Source organism: Toxorhynchites rutilus, chromosome 1 (assembly GCF_029784135.1).
Source record: "Toxorhynchites rutilus septentrionalis strain SRP chromosome 1, ASM2978413v1, whole genome shotgun sequence".
NCBI lineage: Eukaryota > Metazoa > Arthropoda > Insecta > Diptera > Culicidae > Toxorhynchites > Toxorhynchites rutilus.
In genome coordinates, this window is record NC_073744.1 from 50,911,784 (window position 1) to 50,926,409 (window position 14,626).

Sequence of the window (14,626 nt, forward strand, 5' to 3'; positions counted from 1 at the left end):
TATTTGATATCCCGCGTTCTGATTAGTCGATTCACTCAAGCTATCTGTTTTCTCCCAGTTGCATTCGTACTCCATATAATAAGAATACGGAACTGCGCAATGAAATATGCGTTTTGTGCTGGATTTTCTGCTGCACTAAATTCCACGTTTTGATTGGTCCAATCCCATCTGAAAGAACCAAGAAACATAGAGGCGATTAACTGAGTCCGTGCAGCAAGTACAAAAGCCGATTTTTGGTGATTTCTGTGTTTTTCTTTCATCGTTCGATTACCGGAGTGACAACTTTTTGACTAGATGAACCTAGCCAGATTATTCACCTGCCCCAGGCTTCTTAATGCCAAAGGGGGACTAGGCTCTGCGGAATGCACGTATATGCACGCTCGTGCAGCACAATCGCGCAGGTGCTAAGGATGACCGACTTATGAATGCCGGCCAATTCAACGCATTAAACGCTTCCAGAAGAGTCTTTGGAACAATTCCAGTTCCAGAGAGAACGACTGGAACAATTGTTGGGACCTCCCTTAGCCTCCACCAGTCTTCCGAAAAACACTTACACATGTCCACGCGATGTGAAAATTCCATGTTTTTGTTTGAATTCGAACATGATTCTCGCTAGTGTTGAGTGTCTATCCCCAACACGAACAATGATACACAAACATAGACATGTGAAAACAAACACGATGTTTATAATTCAAGAACATCATGTACAAACATATCACCCGATGTCGCAGTATTCATTGCTTTCGTTTCGTTTCTTTTCATACACGGAAAGAAATAATTCATCCCAAAACATTTCTTCGTAGAATACTTTTTCACAGAAACGAACTTGAAATTTAGTTCGCATTTCGAAAATTGCACGAACTAAGAGGCTATAAGTTCATGCACCAAAATATATATTTTTATTAAGGCTCATATGGCGTCAGCCTAACGGGGCCGGGAGTATTTTGACAATGTTTGCTATGTTAGTAATATGTAATCGATTACTCGCGGTTGGCTCGAGGTTAGTATTACAAGTGTTCTCATAATTGGGATGTTGCAGTCTTCAGTGCTCTGTACGTGTGCCCGACATGGGATACTTCCTATTGGGATGCAGCTGACCGTTAATCAGCAACGACCCCCTAGTCTGCACCCCATATCTAGCGTGGTGCGTCTTTTTCGACTCGAGGAATCCAGGATAGAATGATCACTAGCCGGCGCAATCATCAGCTCGTGTAGAGTTGTCATGAGCGGTACAACCTTTGGCTCTTGTTGAATCATCAGTGGACTGCACAACCTTCGGCTCGTGTATCTGTAAAGAGTGTGTGTATGTATTGCCGCGACTAAGTAAAAGTTTATAGATCGTTCATGCACATTTTGCATGTCTGATTAAATAATCCTTGGTTTCGTTCAAAGAAAACATTCTCTGAATAGAAAGAAGCTTTCTAATTTTTTTTTGCGTGCATGTTGGCAATTAAAGTCTGGGGAGCCGACTGCATAGCGGGCGAAGTCGTACAAATGCTGACCAAAAAAATAAATACCCAAATATTAGTTTTAGATGCAACCTTCAGCGGCACACAGCAGAACCAGCAGAGAAATTTCAGCGGCTAAAACACACCATTAATTTCTCGATGTTATCACAAACTGAATGAAAAAACTAAAAGCTACACTTACACTGCACTACATATGCTATGTGTGCATGCGATTGCATCATCCTTTCTTCTCCTCTTCACCGCTCGTTTTATAGCTCGGGTCGCGATCGTCGCGAACAAGCAGTATTGGCCATTTGTATTCAAAGATCCAGCCAAAATTGTTGCTCCCGTGGTCGAGTGGTTAGCGTCACGCCTAACATGTCACTGCTGAATAATTCAATTTTAGTACTTGTTCAAATAGCTAATAATAGCGAATGTTACATGAATTCAATATACGAGGGTCACTATTTATATTTCGGGAATTGGCAACACTGATGTCATGTGAGTCCATCTGACGGTTCCATCGTAAAGTTTGACATTTTCGACGATATACGTACTCAGAACATTTTGTCATACGGACGCTATTTGTTTATTTTATATTTAGTTGAAAGTTTGGTCTTGGCAAAAAAAATGGAACTGAATCGTGAACATTTTCGTGCGATGATTTTTTACGACTTTCGACGTGGATTATCACAACAAGAGTGCGTCAATCAACTTAATTTGACTTTTGGCGATGAAGCTCCATCAAAAACCACTGTGTATCGCTGGTATAGTGAATTCAATCGTGGTCGTAGTTCGCTGTCCGACGATTTTCGTGAAGGTCGTCCAAAATCGACTGTAGTGCCAGAAAACATCGATGGTGTGCACGAAATGATTAAGCAAGATCGTCATGTAACCTATTGCGAGATTGAGGCATCCCTAAGCATTAGTTCCACCAGCACATATGCGATTTTACATGAACACTTAGTTGTGCGAAAATTATGTTCACGTTGGATCCCACATAATTTGACAATCGCTCAAAAAAAAAAAGGCTCGTGTCGATTGGAATAAATGCTTTGAAAATTGGTTTGAGCGCATGCGTGGCGAGTACTTTGAAAAACAATAAAAATATATTCGCAGCTTAACTATTTGTTTTTGTTCCTATTCCCGAAATATAAATAGTGACCCTCGTATAAATTGATGCGTGCACTAAATAATGATATCAAATGTGAAAAACTCTCATATCAATCGATGTTTATTTTGTTCAGAACAGAAAAAGAGGTTTATTTTATTTGCCCAATATTTTTGATGAAGCACCCATTGTCATGAAAAGAAAGCGTTGAGTGGTGGTGGTGTGGTGTCCGATTCGCTTCTTCTACTCTACGCACTGCCGGTGCTTGGGGTGAAAATGCAAGAGAAACTGTACACCATGTTCGAACATCATGTGAAACATTGGGATTAAACATCGTATGTCCAAACATACCACGAATACAAACATGTCACATTTTCTAACATAGGTACGAAAAAATCATGTTTGTACTCAAACACAAAACTGTGAACAGCAGCGTGGACATATTTATTCCGGACGCAGTGTTTTTTGTGAAACATGGAAGACTGGCCTCCACAGTTCCTTGAGTTCCATGGCCAATGGAGGTACTTGCAATTTTTGCGACCATGGGTCTCCTATAGATTTTGGTTCAGTGGAATAGCGACATCGATGATGCTTACTTGCCGATCGCTCTTGTCATATACCACAATACCTAGACGGTTGTGACGGATCGAGAAGTCTGTCAGAACAGTGCGTTCATGTAAAAGGTATGGGTCACAGACGCCGTCGCCATACCTCATCTTACATCCATGACAGTTTCTCTTGAACGTCCTATTGAGTGGGTGACAGACAAAACCAAAGCGGGCTGGAATATCTCCCTTTTTCTCTGCAGCGTTCTAGACTGCAACAGATTTTTCCCATCACTGAGGTGTAGAGAAGTGCTCCACTGTCTCATCGCATTCTACAGGAACCTCACAACGACGTATCGAACAGTTATACATATTCTAGGATCCGATTGGTTTGAAACTCGATTTTCACGATCACTCGATGTCGTTTAAATACATAGAAGACATAGTCCTAACCCGAACTTAACTTTTTTGTCTATAAATTTCCTGGCATTTCCACCAAAACTTTATACATAACATATAATCATCGCCAGACACAATTTTCGTTCAAGATTTATCCCCCAATTGCAGAGAATGTGTTGCTTTTTCACATCGAACACATTCTTGATATGTAGAATTAACTTTCTTTTAAAAAATATGGTTTAAAAGCGTGTTTATTCTTCCCGAATATCTATTTTGCATTTTTGCTTCACAGTAATGGAAAACGGAGCTCAATGTTGTCTATGTCGCATTGCGTTGCAAGGTTGACACAACTCGGATTGGACTTGAGTCGAACGGATTTCAGAATGCAAAATTGCAATCCGTTCGGATACTTTTAACTCTGACGCTGTTACGGCGTTGCTCATGATAGCGTTTCCCAAGTGAATGTATTCTTCCTCAAGCCACTTATGTTGATTAGGTCGTAAGAATCGCAGTCGTTCGTTCTCTACCTTCGCGTACATGTCGATCAATAATGTGATTGTCATTTTGTAAACCAAGCAAGCTCGCTGGCGATACGCCTGGCTTTAGACGAAGTGAGGTTACTTGCGAATGTGTGGATGAAAGTTCGATCTAGCGCCATCTGTCATTTAACAACATAAATAAATTCGTTCTGTTTGAAAAACGACCGACGGTTAAATTATTTAAATATTGTTTGTACAAAATTACTAAAATCGCGATTAAAAATAGAGTATGAGGGTTTAAATTTGTGGTTATATGCATTGTATGAAGCAAAATTTATGAAAAAAAATTGTAAGGCGCTGTATCTAGGACATATTTTCGACGTAGAACTACTCTATTATATTACAGTAAAACCTATTTTTGTGCGTTTTTTTTTGTGCGATTTTCTGTTCTTGTGCGGCTTTTTTTGTGAGATTTTTTTGTGCGGTAAATGAAAACAAGCATATATGACGAAGTTATCATCCATTCTTTTTTTTCGATGGTTTATTTGCATTTCAGTGCGAAAAAAAAGCATATTTGCGTCTCAATTGTCCACTTCTGAAATCATTCCCCTTCTCCCATCAAATGCTCCAAGTTTTTCTAAGTTTGCATCACATAATTTCTAACAGCAACACGTTTCGACATGCAATCAAAAGCACAAAACAGCCTCGCGTAACCGAAAAGGCAAACTGTCCCATCGCAAAGCAGTGGAACAAAAGGAAATTGAACAGTGAACGGCATGGATTTGAGATATTTTCTTGGGAGAAACTTTTTTTATGCGGTCCCTATTTACCGCACAAAAAATATTTTTAAAAAAAATTGTACTAAACACGATTTTTAAAGCTGCTGGTGAAGTTTTGCACTTTTTTTTCATGCGGTCCCTATCCCCCGCACAAAAAAAGGTTTGCCTGTATGAATTTTTGTAATAGATTATGTTCTTCGTTACAAGTAAATTTGATGAACGTCCTTTTACGTTTGATATGATGCCTAGGACTACCAAAATATGTGAACGGAAGGACTGTCAAACGATCATTGTATTTTCCATTTCCCTCTGAAATTATTGCACATTGCACATGTTTACGTAGTTCTCGAACCGCGAACGTTTATTCACCTTTAGGTACATTGAAGGTTAGGTTAGGAAAACACAGCTCGGTGGAACAAAAATACCCCCGACTTGCATGTATATTTGCAAAGCGGATTTCCACAGGTACATCGATTTTGAAGTCTGTGTTCGGGAAACTGTAAATCGGGCCAATCAAAATTTGGCAGTTAGGGCGTTTAGATAACGCTTAACATTTTACAGTTATTCAATTGTTCATCTCATGAAAAATAATATTATAATAATTGTGATAGACGCGTAGAAATATTTCCTATCAATTGATACAAACATGTTTCCGATCTGTTAAAAAATGTTCGAGTTATAAGCATCCGAAATACAGGTAGGGTTAGCACACAAATCGGCAGAACAACTGTCTGGGGGAAAAAGGAAGTTCTTCCAGTTTTCATGAATTTAAATCGTTTAGAGATTAGCGAATTGTAATGTATATCATATCAAACAAATCTTAGAGAATTTCCTATTCGATTGTATGCAAATCATGAAAATTCATTCACAGTGAAAATAGTTATTAACGTTAACTTTATTTCATAAAAACGTGACCTGTTTTCTGATTTGGCACCCTTCCTGAAAGACGTAGTTCTACGTCAAAAAAACATTCAGATTTTTTTTCTTCGTAGAGGCACTCTAATCGGTATTAAATATACAGTAATCGGTGTATTGTTTACAACCTATTCTCATGCTTACCAAATTTTTTGTGCATAATTTCATCAAAATCGGTCGAGCCGTTTCGGAAGAGTTCGATAACAAACACCGTGACACGAGATTCATATATATATATATATATATATATATATATATATATATATATATATATATATATTTCTCGTAGATGTTTGTCATGATAGCACACAATAGGTCATAGACGATTATATTTTTTTTCCATCAACACGCTTTACTGAAATCTAATATCGACGGCGGAAGCTATCATTAGAAAACCTGAAAGGGTAACTGAGAGAACTCCTTTAAAATCCATCGGGCCGGTTATAGATTCAGTTGTTCATAGCACGTTCCTTGTTATCAATTTCTTATAGTTATAGTTGATAAATATCAAAAACATAAAAAATGACGATCGATATGATTTTGTAAATTATTTCTGTGTAACTACTAATTTCCTGCTCCATATGCATGCTTCTGGTAGATACAATATCAGAAACATTGATGATGCAAGAATGCCTTACTTTATATTTAATAGGTTACAGAGTTCGTTGTTATACAATCGAATTTTGTTTTAATTCCATGTCCAGGGAAGTGAAACGAGCGAAACAGTCGTAACAATACACTAATTTCTGCAGGTTCTTGACGTAGGACTAAGTGTAAGTTCAAAGTTTCGAAAACGAGAGCGTGACGCTTGGAGCGCAAGGTTCTGAACGTTAATACCTTTTTGCACACAGATGTTTAGGGAATACACTAGGTTATAAATTTGCCTGCAAACATTAGAAGTTACTGTGATATTTGCAGAATTACAGTGGATTTTGTAAAGCACTATAAAAATCCTGTTTTTGGCACTTTTTACGAATCGATGCAAAAATTTAAGTAATTTTTTTTCGTAAAAATAACAAACTATTCTTGTGCAGAATTTATTGGAATTTCCAAAACTGCCTTTCGATTTCAGTATAATGGTTGTTTATTGAATTATTCATCATCAAAGACGAAGGGGTAATTTTTCATTCGAACTGAAATATCTCTGTGTGGGAGGGTCCTACAGGAACGTTCTTGGAACCAAATAAAAGCTGGTTGATAAAGTTTATTGGATTTGATGTTGAGTTGGTTGGCAAAAAATTGTGTTAGTCCAGAATATTCTTGAAAAAAAAACAAAAAAAAAATCAATTTTTCATTTCTTCCCGATATTGTTGCCCACTACACCTACACATACCAAGATAGAAATATGTACTTAAAATATTATAATACCGAAAATTTGAAGCTTCAAAATGATCCCTCTCCATTTTCTACTGGATAGACATAACGCGTCTCCATCGAACCACTTTTCATCCCACGCCGGTTTTCCCACGAATCAAATTTCTTATACACATATTCATGCCTCTTCACGAAACGATCATCTTTGAACAGCTGTGGAATATGTTCGTGCCACAATTTATCGTTGTTTACCTGGCGCAATTCTCACTCAATTGAGGGCGGTAGAAAGTCGCGCGTCCAAAAGACCGAACATCTGGTGCTCTGATGTTCATCGTAATTGTCTCACAGGTATCACATCGCAACTCTCACAGGTTGTCCACTGTCGCGATCATAATGACCGCAGGAAGGATGTGTTCACCAGAGTTAAAGCCGCGGTCGACTCTTTGTTTTCTTTTCTTTTTTTTTTTGAGAGAGTCGCCTTTTGCCGCCCAACAGCTGACAGCGAGTTCCACCACTCGGCAACAGTGAGTGTCCATACGTAACAGTCGGACGGAGAGTGGTCAGTCGCTGTCATCTGTCCCGGCCGGACGGCCACGAGTTTCCCCCGTGGGATATTGTTTCACGTCGCGCGCTACTGGGTGAGGGTCCTATCTACCTGTTGCAAATGTTTCAATTGAATCGATTCGGGCAGTGATTTTATTTAGCGCCGAAATTTTCACAATCTGCTTGATCACATCGAGCAGATTGATGTGCGGAAGGCTGAGTGAAAGCGTGAAAAACAAAGTTCAAAATGGATGAAAACTGTGAATTGTTCTTGAAAAAATTTGCGAAGCTGATGCCTTAAAGGCCGATGTCGTTGGGGATGAAAAAAAAAGAAGAAGCGAAAAAAGAGTGGATAGTGTGAAAATGTAAAAATAAATCGTACAATAAAGAAACGGAAGCAAAAATAGCAAGTACATCGTATGAGAATTCAATTGTTCCCACTCCGTTGTGCGTCATGTTGTTCGGTGAGGGTCGTGGGAAATGTCGCTACACTATTGATGATTGTCGATTGTTGGAAAAACATGTATTTACGGTGATGCAGATGAGCAAGATGTGCGATCGGGTGGAAATCGAAAGTGACTACAGCCAGATCTGATTGATTGACGTCACGGTGAAATATTTCGACATTTGATTTGGCGGGCCAGTTCTTCGATCATGCATAGTGATGACGACAATTGCATCCTTAATTCAAGCACAGATGGGACGTTGTTGTCTCCGACAGTGACCGTGATTTCTCGCACCGTTTAACACCGCAGCCGGCGGACAGCGAGGAAACACGTACGGCACGAGGACAGCAAGTAGAACGAAAATTTTAAATTAAGCTGAAACTGCGAGACAATGATTCCTAAGGCCGGCAAGGGACGCTAGTGAAGAGAAAGTTCTTGGCAAATTATGCGAGTAGTTTTATGTGAGTTAGCAAGCACGAGGACAACAACAACCAAACGCACTAGCTTGTTATTTTGGTGGTTTAGCGAGAATTGTGGCACTAAAATATTAGCTGTTTTGTGTAGATTGTGTAGCGCGCTTTTTTTCTGTAATCTCTAATGTTCTTTTGCACCGTCAATTGTGTCCTAATATTTTCTTTTTTCCTGCAAAATAATCGATTTTCGGAAAGGGAGCTGAACGCACCATATACGTGATGGTGTTTCATTTATATTCAAATGGTATGCAGTCATGCGTCCAACTTTATTCAGTTCCAACATCAGTCGGAACCAAAAAAAAATCGATAAGAAATAACGTAATACTGCATGATATTATCTGTCAAAAAAATCACGAGTAAGTTTGTAAAGTGATCAAATTGTAGTGTATCGTGATACTGTCAAGAATGATCTCTTTAATAGGAATTTAAGGTGGCCAAATTGAACCGTATATATTCAACACACATACACACGAGAAACTCAACCATCCCCACATCAGAACCAATACAACGTTGCGTGTGGACTGGTTGAGGAAGAAGAATTTGAGTAAAATCAAATAAAACGTTCCCATTAAACTCGTACAATTGATTAATTGATTAGCTTGGGTTTCTCGTCTACTGTAATTGTTTCATGTATTTCATAATAAAAAAACTGCGTAATATGCGTGTTAAATTTCGTAAAGTTACCCCCCCATTCAAGAAATTAACGAGTTAGTCCTGCTTCAAAACCAAAGGGCCTGGCTGGATAAGGAAGTGAAAAATGCCCCAAACCAAATCTTTGGAAAACATTGTATAGGGTACCAAATAAAAAAAAACATTGTCTATTTTTTCAACCCCTATATGGTTCACCATAGGATCTATGGTGAAAAACGTAGTTTTAAGTTTTTTGCACGCAATTCTCAAAAGCTTTGAGATAAAAATTTGAAAAAAATACTGGATGTGTATCCTACTATGGGGTATCGAGAATATTAGCATTTTTTTTTTTCATTAAACTGAAGCACCGTCGTCCGGGGGCAAATCGATCACCGGGGTGAAATTTATCAAACTTACTAATGAAAACAAAGTGAAATTTTTGAAGGTGTTATTGAATTATATCTAAAACTGTGCAGGCGATCTGGCGTAGTGGTAACGTTCATACCTCTTACGTTCGAGGTCACGAGTTCAATTCTCACTCCCGACATTCTTCCAAAAATGAAAGTAAAAGTGACGAACCAGCCAAAAGTGTTAAAAATCTATATAATACAGACAAACAAAAATCTAGAACTTTTTTTCTATGACACGTTCAATAATAATCTGTAGGTTCTTTTCATCAGTGGTTCTCATAGAATCGCTTATTTAATCTATATATATATATATATATATATATATATATATATATATATATATATATATATATATATATATATATATATATATATATATATATATATATATATATATATATATATATATATATATATATATATATATAAATGGATTTCTGTCTGTCTGTCTGTCTGTCTGATTCTTATTAGTTAAGTGAATGAAACCAAATTAGGCATATTGAGGTTTCAGGATGCAATAAATGTTTCTAAGGTGGTTAGACTCTCCACCCCCTCTCTAAAGGGGGGCTGCCATACAAATGAAACACAAATTTCTGCATTACTCTAGAATTATTCGAGCAAATGAAACCAAATTAGGCATATTGAGGTTTGAGGGTGCAATAAATATTTCTATGATGGTTAGACACTCCATCCCCCCCCCCTCTCTAAGGGAGGGGGTGGTGGTGGTTCTGCCATACAAATGAAACACAAATTTCTGCATTACTTGAGAATGAATCAAGCAAATGAAACCAAATTTGGCATGTGAAGATTTGAGGGGGCACGAAACGTTTCTATGACAAGTGCTGTTCGTCCATTTGATGTTTGCGCTAGAGAAATTGATGTGACAGATGTGTTGATAAGAGCAGAACTCGAGGAAGGAATTGTCCGATTTAGGGCTGTCTTTATTCTATCATATTTTCTGTATCAAACATTTATTCCATGTAACGGAGAAACATGTTATTTACAAGTGGCTGAAAAATTTGAACGAGAATTGTGTCTGAAAATAATCTGATATTATAGTGAGTTTTGTTAGAAATACTAGGAATTTTATAGTAAAAAGTAAATTCAACGGAGACGAATAGAATATAAATCAATGAACAGTTCTGCGATTGAACCCATGAACTTGCTTAGAGTTAGAAAACGTGAATGTTTGAAGGTATTGATAACAAAAAATAATTTTTTGGCGGGACGAAGTTTGCCGGGTCAGCTAGTTTTTTAGCTAGGTATTTACTTTTTCTGAACCGTCTTTTCGTTTCCATTTTCAAGCGTGGTAATGAAACATATTTTCAACACATCAAAAAATTATTATTAGACGCTAAACATAATAAATCACACTCAGTTGATTATATACGAGTTGAAATGGTAATCAAATAGTTATAACCAGATAACCAATCACCAATGTGCAACGTAAGAACATCACAACATTCACTAAGACGCGACGCGGAACAAGACAAAACACTTATTGTTCAATAACTCAGTCTTCAGGTTCAGCTCAGTCTTCTCGGAAAGGGCTGAACCGAATTAGACGTGACAAGTTTCATTGGAAAACCCGTTTTGTTTCATTTGAGAACCTTTAAAAGTTTTATCGGAATCCGTCCACGGGTTCCGAAGATATGGTGGAAACAAGTTCAGTAGCCATACCTTTCAGAACCCAAAACAACACAAAAAAACCCATCATTTGGAGTATCAAATTTCATGCTTTATCGAAACTAGCTTATGATTATGATGAATTAAAACCTATATGATCTCATTATCCTCATTGTGTGCTCCCGTGGCCGAATGGTTAGCGTCCCACATTATCATGCCGGGGGTTCGATTTCCGTTCTGGCCGGGGAATTTTTTGTCAAAAAAAATTTCTTCCGACTTGCACTGTGTTCACGCGTATTCTAGAGCTTGCTACTCCAGAATACACTCAAGGCGCATCCGGCATAGAAATCTCAACTAAGCACTACTAATAAAAATGACGCAAGAAATACCTACACCCAAACTAGCGTTGGCAGAAAACAATTCATCTTTGGCAGAAATAATGCCATTTCGTGTGCTGGAGAGTCAAATGCGCAAATAATAAGCTGTTTTAAAACCTTAAAAATGGCTTGTATGTATGCGAGCAGACATCTCTTTCTGTTTTCTTTTCTCATTTCAATTCCACTAAATCCATGATGCGACAGTCAGCTTGACGCCATTGTTTAAATTGAAAGGATTCCACATTCCTATCGGTCAGAATAGTAACCATTTCTGAGCCCATGTTTTAACCAACACTGTTCTGTGGGGTTGGTGCAAAGAGTTTTTAACTATATGCCTTGGTATGATTTTACATCAGCTGGAAATGCCTTTCTATCATGAAGAGTTTTGAAAATAAGTTTGATATTTTGGTGATAAACACATACGCAAACAGTGTGTGTACCACTCGTTCCTGCCAGAATGAAATGCTTTGGGCGGTTACTTGCAAACATTGAAAACCCTATCTTGATTACAGGATATTGTTCTTTGAAAATGGCGTAAGCTTCTTGTAAATTACATAACACCAATCTTCGTTGTATATATATACCTTGCCATCAACATTTTTTGAAATAACATAGTCTCGTTCTCCTGGACACGCTCGACTTATTCCGTCACTGCACTATGGTCCAGGAGGTGCATTTAAATGGAAATTAGCATCTAGAGCTCGACAGTGATTCTCTAGACAAAAACTGTCTTCGACAAAGTTGTTACATATAATAGAGCGCTCAGTTTTATGTTATCAAAAATAGGGTGACCAAAATTGCCGATGAAATGAAAAATCTAACTTTCTTATCTTTATAGATAGAGGTAAACATAGTTCGACAATATTGTAGCCCTGATTATTTTAAGTAACTTTGTGGAACAATATTTCTTTCTATCTCTTCAAATAACCGATATAGCGCTTTTTCTCTAGGTTGAGTTAGGGTTACCATGAAAAAAAAGGTTTTTTTGCTCTAACTTTTATATGTAAAATTCTACATCAAAACTATCTTCGAATGACTTTTAGAGCTTTCCAATCCACGCATTTTACGGTGCATAACTTGTATGTATATTAGTGCTACTCAAAGTTATTGATGTTGTTTTCCCCGAAAACACGACCTTTTCATTTGTTAGTCGTTCTTTTTGGGACAAACATAATAAAAAACTATTGATGGCATTTTAAAGAGCACATTTGATTCTACATAAGGTGTAACTTCCAAAAGAGTGTTATTTTTTGTATTTGAGTAAATTAAATTTGAAATTATGAGTTTTTGCATATAAATGAACAAGTTGCAATTTACAAATGCATAAAGTAAGCGTAAACTTTAAAGCAGCATCACTTCAGTTCAGTCTTATAGCCACTCAACATGGAGGTTCAAAGAAGACACATTTTTGTTTTTGTTTTCGGTGGACGAAATATAGAAGACGTTATACAATTATTACGAGAAAAATGCCAAGATATATGTGTTTTGAGTGCCAGAAAGTGCCTGAAATGCCAAATGCTGAGCCAAAGGATGAAGCGTAACCGTGTTCGGGAGATTACAGAAAAATTTTCTGCTGAAGAACTGGGCTTCGCAACAGCTTCGGATCCAGTTCGGAACTCTTAGTAATAGACAAACACCAGAGTATTCCGATCTTCTGATTCCGGAAAATGTTAAGCATTTGATTTTGTACTTTTTTATTTGTATGATTTTTATTTATTACTATGAATTTAATTTCCATTATAACAACTAAAACAGGTTAATATGTACATACGGAAGATTATAAAAATAAATTTGAATAAAACAATAGGAACAACAAAAGTTTGGTAAAATAATGTCATCAATCAACTCATCGCCAGTAAAATATGTCAATATATTACTAAAAAATAACACGTCGAGCCCCGAGTTGTTCTTCATACGGTTTCATTTGGAAGCATTTGATAATTTGTCGGTCCCCGCTTTTCTTTTTATACAATAAATATATTTTATTGTAGGAAAAGAAAATAGTCAGAAATTTTTCTCGTAATAATTGTATAACGTCTTCTATATTTCGTCCACCGAAAAAGGAAATCAACAATGTGTCTTCTTTGAACCTCCATGTTGAGTGGCTATAAGACTGAACTGAAGTGATGCTGCTTTAAAGTCTACGCTTACTATATGCATTTGTAAATTGCAACTTGTTCATTTATATGCAAAAACTCATAATTTCAAATTTAATTTACTCAAATACAAAAAATAACACTCTTTTGAAAGTTTCACCTTATGTAGAGTCAAATGTGCTCTTTAAAATGCTATCAATTATTTTTTATTATGTTTGCCCCAAAAAGAACGACAAGCAAATGAAAAGGTCGTGTTTTCGGGGAAAAAACATCAATAACTTTGAGTAGCACTAAGATACAAACAAGTTATGCACCGTAAAATGCGTGGATTGGAAAGCTCTAAAGATCATTCAAAGACAGTTTTGATGTAGAATTTTACATATAAAAGTTAGAGCAAAAAAAAACCTTTTTTTTCATGGTAACCCTAACTCAACCTAGAGAAAAAGCGTTATATCGGTTATTTGAAGAGATAGAAAGAAATATTGTTCCACAAAGTTACTTAAAATAACCAGAGCTACAATATTGTCGAACTATGTTTACCTCTATCTATAAAGATAAGAAAGTTAGATTTTTTATTTCATCGTAAATTTTGGTCACCCTATTTTTGATAACATAAAAATGAGCACTCTATTATATGTAACAAATTTGTCGAAGACAGTTTTTGTCTAGAGAATCACTGTCGAGCTCTAGATGCTAATTTCCATTTAAATGCACTTCCTGGACCATAGTGCACTGGTATAGAAATCATGCACGAGTGATAGTGTTTCTTCTGCCAAATACGCACTGCTTAGCCTTTTTGCCGGTGTTGTCATTATTCCCTTGTCCTCCTGTAGTAGTTTGGCACTTTCTGCCATATGTTGAGAAACATCGAATCCCTTCATTATTTTATAGTCTGACCAGCTTTTAGGCAAAGTGGTGAGAATACGATACTTCTCATTATTGTCATGAGTTTTTCGAAACTTTTCCTTAAGTTGCTGATTGATTTCATCCTCGCTGGTAGAAGGTACGCTGGCAATACTCCTGATTGATTCCAAA

At 37.0% G+C, this 14,626-nt stretch overlaps 1 protein-coding gene across 17 annotated transcripts in view; it reads left to right on the top strand.

Moving 5' to 3' along the window:
* LOC129764702 (chloride channel protein 2) overlaps positions 1 to 14,626 on the top strand; it is a 151,566-nt gene that overhangs the window by 109,327 nt on the left and 27,613 nt on the right. The window contains exon 1 of one of the 17 annotated variants that reach the window (XR_008741346.1): positions 7,571 to 8,440. The exons of 14 other annotated variants lie outside the window; for them this stretch is intronic. The gene's annotated coding sequence lies outside the window, so the exon portion shown is untranslated. Of the gene's footprint in view, positions 1 to 7,570; positions 8,441 to 14,626 lie in introns of those variants that run through there. 2 more of the 17 variants (XR_008741318.1, XR_008741245.1) reach the window with 2 other exon arrangements.